This window comes from Berghia stephanieae, chromosome 4 (assembly GCF_034508935.2).
Source record: "Berghia stephanieae isolate SIO BIC M18660-M18661 chromosome 4, UCSD_Bste_1.3, whole genome shotgun sequence".
Classification (NCBI taxonomy): Eukaryota; Metazoa; Mollusca; class Gastropoda; order Nudibranchia; family Aeolidiidae; genus Berghia; species Berghia stephanieae.
Genome location: NC_088363.1, coordinates 2,826,881 through 2,833,932, shown reverse-complemented (window position 1 = coordinate 2,833,932; position 7,052 = coordinate 2,826,881).

The following is a 7,052-nucleotide window of genomic DNA, read 5'->3' as shown; positions in this document are numbered from 1 at the left end:
GGACCCCGGCGGTCTATCAAAGAGGTGTAACAAATTTTTTTACCGACTATTTTTCTTGGTGCTAAAATTACAAAGTAATAATTTCGCATCAGAAAAAATAACTCTGAAGTTCCTATCTCTTTATTACAATAAAATTGATACCTCGAATGACAAAATCGACCCACAAATAAGGGAGTTATAAATTATTCATAATATCTTTAAAAGTTTACAATAATGGTCTTCAAAGTCATTTTTCATCACCAAAGTCATAATTTTTTACCGATTTTTACCAAACAAAGTGCAATGTCAATGATTTTCACCCGCAAATAAAATAGGATTTAAATCGCAATTTCTGAAACGTATTTTCTCTTCTGTCGGCAAATTTATAAAAATCAAAGCTGAAAACACCCTGCGGCAGTGACAGGGCCTGTCATTTCCTTCACAACGATTGGATTTTACTTACTGAGGCCAGTCTTAGCTACCCCGCCCATGAATATTATGTCGTTGTCGGTTTTTGTCGGGTTGAATCTTAAAGAGTTAACAAGACCTGGCAGCGGTGACAACAAAGACAGACGGTCCACTCTGTCGCTGCCTTGACGGCTCGGACAACAAAAGTGGACAACGGATTTACTCAAGATTTGGTCAGGGTTATCGGATTTAGGTCAATGTATTCATTCATCTCTCTCTCTCTCTCTCTCTCTCTCTCTCTCTCTCTCTCTCTCTCTCTCTCTCTCTCTCTCTTTACAATGTACACACACTCTTATTCAATTCATAATACTAGAAAGTATGTTGTCGGTTCTTCTTCTTCTTCTTCTTCTTCTTCTTCTTCTTCTTCTTCTTCTTCTTCTTCTTCTTCTTCTTCTTCTTCTTCTTCTTCTTCTTATTCTTTCTCTTCTTCTTCTTCTTTTTCCCAATATCATTTTCCTCTTCCTCCTCTTCCTCATCCTCCTTCTTCTGAACCCATTATTCTCCTCCTCCTTCTCCACTACCTCTAATTTCGAGAAGAAACGCAAACGTGAATTGTTTTCTTATCCACTAGTAAAATATCAATAATAATATGTTTCAAAGGCAATATTTTGATTCAATATACAGAATTTGATTAATTCACATATTTTTTGGAATGATATCAACAATTCAGATCAATTTATGTCAACCAAAATGATCCAATAAAAGGTTTCTCTTTGGTTTTCCTGTATATTTATTATTTTGTATTGTTACCAGAAGGGTCGAGAAAAGTTGTGTGTGTGTGTTGGGGGGGGGGGGGGGGGGGGGGAAGGGGGGGGGGGGGGGGGGGAGGGGGGGGGGGGGGAGGGGGGGGGGTCGCGGATGAATACAGAATTTTAAACTCTATCTAAAGCAATTTTGGTGTCTTGTACCTTAAAGCAGATAGCAGAAAAATTCTCAACGAATAACTTTTCTAAATAAATAACAATGAAAAATTGAATGTAGATAAACTTCAATTTAATAAACGGAAACAGATAAATTGAAGCTTACATTCAATTTCACATTGATTTTTTTTTATTTCTTCGAGGTTCGAGCAGCAACATTTACATAATTCTAAGCACCAATCTTACTATGAAGTATTATAGTATTTCTTTGTATCATTGATTTGCACTTTTATCCAATTATAATTCTTATTCCCCCAATTATAAAAACGACAACAAATCTGATAAATGTCAACCCTGTTCCATCACCAAGACAAATCGACTCTCGCTCTTGTCAGTCAAAATATTGTGATAAAAACTCACAAACCCACAAGCAATCAAGATAACCTCTCACCCAATTCACTTAAAACCTACAATAATCTCGGATACCTTGAATCGACATGTTTGGTCGTCAATCGGTTTGTGTTTACAAATGACCTGGATCAACGGATCAGATTTCTGCCTATCTGGATAGAGGCTGGGCTCAGTCGAGTCTTCATCCAGGCTAACACCCTAATCCTAGATAAGATGGACCATTGTCATAGTGATAGCAAAATTATAACAATGTTTGTCTTAACTTTCAACGATGTTACCCCCCCCCCCCCAACCAATCCACCCTGTTCCACCCAATATCATATTATATAGAAAAGTATGGGTGAAGTTGACGTCACTTGGCTTCTTGCTATAGATAGTTCGAAGATGACGTCACTCAGGTCTTTGTTATTGTTTTTTGCCATCCGCGTTTAATGCTCACTGAACTCTATTAACCTGACTATAGAAGTTCATGGATACACACAGTTTTGTGTGTTGGTCCGTTATACTTCCGGATGGCAATGTTATGAGCTTCTTAGCCAAACGCATACTATCTATAAATCTTATTATGACCGCAAATTGGATGACTAATTCTCATTCAATTCTCTCTTTTGAATATAAACGTGTATAAGATAACGTATGATAGGTTTGTGTTCTTGTGTTATTCATCTGGCGTACAGGAAGATGAGTATTTTACCTAAGCGCATAGCATCAAAACCCTGACTAGTTTCCCAACCATCTCTGAAGCATAAAGTCTAGAGTGTATCATGGAACTGGAGTGTGTGTGTGTGTGTGTGTGTGTGTGTGTGTGTGTGTTTGTGTGTGTGTGTTTGTGTGGATGTGTGTGTGTGTTTGTGTGTGTTTGTGTGGATGTGTATGTGTTTGTGTGTGTGTTTGTGTGTGTCTTCTTTTCATTTTACTCCTCTGTTGTTTTTTAACAGACTGACGATATATATCCAAGGTTTGCTTTGTGCAGAGGAGAAGCGATCTTCAACCCACTAACCAGCGAGGACGAGAGACGCATGCGCACAACCAACATGACGTTCTCTCTCTAATAACTTTTCCGCCGGTGACGTCACAGACTATGGGTGACGTCCAATCAAGGGACGCTACTCTTCCGCTAATCTCATTCCCTATTTTAAGATTCAAGCTTGCAACGATGGACAAAGCAGGTTGTCAAGAGGATAACGCATTGGACTGATAACTGGTGACACGAGTTTGAATCTCACTGTTAGTATCTATCTCGATTATATACCTTGAGAAAAATTAATAAACGATAGATAAATAAATAGATAAATAAATAAATAAACAAACAAATATATAAATAAATAGTAAGTCACCGATGTTCGTGTTTATTGCATGGTTGTACTGCGCTGGCGTCGGGTTTATTTCAGCAGTCCACGTCACGTAAATAGATCCAAAGGAAAAATTCCCCATAATTTGTGATAATTAAAGGGAATTTTATCATTTTTTTAAATGGCCTTTTCAAAATTGCTCTCAATCATGCGTTAGATATTTTTTTTAAAGAAGAAAGGAAAGAACGAATTGCTTTAACTAAAAAAAACCCCACAAAAAACAAAAAACAAACAAACAAAAACTTTGCATAAAAACAGATTATCTGCATCTATATAGATAGTTCGAAGATGACGTCACTCAGGTCTTTGTTATTATTTTTTGCCATCCGCGTTTATGAGTAATGCTCACTGAACTGTATTAACCCGACTATAAACGTTCATGGATACACATAGTTTTGTGTGTTTTGTCCGTTATACTTCCGGATGGCAATGTTGTGAGCTTCTTAGCCAGGCGCATACTATCTATAGGTTAAATCACAAATTATCCATCAATCTATGCAATGACAGTTATCCATTTCCACACGTTACACATACAGCAAGTGCTTCAATGGATATGGATTCTCCGGAGGGAACTTGCAACTCTAACGCGATATCCAAACAAGTCTCGCTACCTTCAAAGGATTGTCCAGAAATGAACAAGAAGCACCTTCAGCATTGTTTAGTTTTCAACTCATCAATATAAAGACGCTATCTGTCAACTCATTAAATCGTCTTTGTGTGGCACACCTAACACCGAAGGCGAAATCCATCAATCTATGCAATGACAGTTATCCATTTCCACACGTTACACATACAGCAAGTGCTTCAATGGATATGGATTCTCCGGAGGGAACTTGCAACTCTAACGCGATATCCAAACAAGTCTCGCTACCTTCAAAGGATTGTCCAGAAATGAACAAGAAGCACCTTCAGCATTGTTTAGTTTTCAACTCATCAATATAAAGACGCTATCTGTCAACTCATTAAATCGTCTTTGTGTGGCACACCTAACACCGAAGGCCTGAAATTACACACCGATAATATTAATTAATGATCTCTTCAGTATTTTCAGGTAGTTATATCGAGGCGATGTGTTTATGTGTGTGTGTGTGCTCTTTGAAGTCGGGACAACAACAGGCAGATGAATAGAAAACAAGGTGTCTTTAACTTTAACATGTAAACATGAAAGTAAGCGGCAAGTAGATAAAAATATAACAGAAAGAATAATTGTGGTGGTCCGTCTTTCAACACTGGTCACTCACAACTACTACAACTAGCTAACTGGACATCAGCATTGTCCAGCCAGCGGCGGGATTCATTCATCCATTGTCCATCATCCGTTATTTTCATTGTCGCAGTCTCCTCTTCGTCATTGTCCTTGAAATTGTTGTCTTGTGCTCGTAATTGGAGGACTGGGTTCGTTTTCAATAGAATTAATCAAGAATTGACAACAAAAGATATTTATTATTCCCCTTTGGCAAAGAAAGGGGAGAGAAATACGAACTTACATTACATACATATTGCCTCCCGTGTCTGCTTTCAACAGAATAATAATAATATGTTCATGACGCTTACTACTGACTATGCGTTTAGGTAAAATACTTACCAGCTCTGCCCGCCAAATAGTAGTAGTAGCATCGTTCGGCTACACTTCTATGTTCAAGGTATCAATCCAGGTTTGGAAGTCATCATCACATTTGTTGATGGTTTCAAATCCCCCTTCAAGTTTTGTCTCTGTGCAATCTAGTACGAGGTGGTTTGCATCTTGTGGTGCTTGGTTGCACTTTGGGCATGTTGGTGATTCTTGGAGCCTCCATTTGTCCATGTTGGCAGCGGTTCTTGTATGTTTTGACCGTAGTCTATTTGCAGCTACCCAGTATTTTCTTGGTTGATCCTGTAGACCTGGGAGACTTTTACAGGGATCTTCAAATGAATTGTATAAACACAAAACTGTAAACTTTAACCTTTATAATAGTCTATCAGGGGAACTTTTAGTAGTAACGACTAATCACTCAACTGGCGGTCTATAAACAATACCAAAGAGCCGAGTGACGTCAACCACATTCTAATTTGTTTTGCGTAGTTGACTGTTTAAGATTTATTAAAGGTTGAATATAAACAGTCCAATTCTAGAAGCGAATAAATAGAATGAAGTTGACGTCACTCATGTCTTTGTTATTGCTTTTTTTTGCCATCCTCGTTTATGAGTAATTCTTACTGAACAGTATCAACCAGACTATAGATAGTTCGAAGATGACGTCACTCAGGTCTTTGTTATTGTTTTTTGCCATCCGCGTTTATGAGTAATGCTCACTGAACTGTATTAACCCGACTATAAAACGTTCATGGATACACATGGTTTTGTGTGTTGGTCCGTTATACTTCCGGATGGCAATGTTATGAGCTTCTTAGCCAAGCGCATATTATCTATAAAAGTTCATGGTTACACAGAGTTTTGTGTTTTGGTCTGTTATACTTCCGGGTGGCAATATTGTGAGCTTCTCAGCCAAGCGCATACAATCTACCTATAATCTTTGAGAGATGCCCCGATACCCCACTGACTTAGTCACACGCAAAAGACCGAGAACGGCTATGTGGTCTAGTGGTATGACACTCGCTTTCGGATCAGAAGGTCCTGGGTTTGAGCATCGCGCTCGGCGCATAGTTGAGTCCTTGGAAAAGGCTCTTTACTCACATTCTCTCACCACACTCGGGGTGTAAAATGAGTACCTGGTCGTTGTCAACAGCGTTGTCTTTGTCCGAAAAACTGTAATATCGCCTAACAGGCGTCATGTCTCGTCCTACATGTTAAATGTTGCTGTTGATCAGGGACCCCTTGTAAAGCGCTTTGAGCACATTTAGTGGATATTGCGCTATATATATATATATATATATATATATATATATATATAAGAAAAAAAAAGAAGTCTCGGGAACGATCCCAACCATCCCGGGTGAAGTCGATATTATTTTCTGATCCCTCTCTACACCCAGCAATAAATGGGTAGCTGGTCTGTTATATTATCTGGCGGAAAGTACATTTACGATAGACTAGCGTCCTGTCCAAAAAGTCGTAGGTTTATTGTTATTGTTCCTTTCACGCTTAGGAAAAAAAATAATTGAGCTTTATATAGCGCAATATCCACTAAATGTGCTCAAAGCGCTTTACAAGGAAACCGGGTAAACGTGCAGTAGTCTTCCTTGAACTTCCCAGGTTTGAGAGTTTTTGCCAAGACGAAGATTGAAGGTCGAGTTTCTGGCCAAAATTTAAATTACACGTTTTTTTTATTAAAGAGTTGGGGGCTTTACATACTGTATCTACCCCTCACTGGGGCTCTGATGTCACATGATCGATGTCTCAATGCCTTTCAGTGTTATATGGAAGGGTATTTTGTATGAGTGTGAGCGCGTATTGCATATTATATGTTTGTGTGTGTGTGTGTGTGTATGTGTGTGTGTGTTTGAGTGTGTGTGTGTGTGTATGCACTGGCATTCGATTAGCATGTAGGACGACTCAATAGGGGTACTCGAGTAAAGACCATTAGAACTACAATAACTGTATTGTGGTCTGTATGACACAGGAAAAATGCCAACTGATATGAAACGATCCATTTTTATAGCACTACCAAAAAAGCCAGGGGCAGTTGATTGTGAACAACACAGAACTATTAGCCTAATGAGCCACCTCACAAAAATTCTTTTGAAGATAATTTTACTAAGAATAAGAAATAAAATACGACCTGAAATTGGTGAGATGCAATTTGGTTTTGTTGAGGACAAGGGTACCAGAAATGGAATATTCACATTATCAATGCTGATGGAAAGATGTATTGAAGTAAATAAAGATCTGTATATGTGTTTCATCGACTATTCAAAAGCCTTTGATAAAGTACAACACGAAAAACTATTCAAAATTCTATCATCCTTGGACATTGATGGTAAAGATTTAAGAATATTACGGAATTTGTACTGGGAACAAGAAGCAGCAATGCGTGTTGACAAC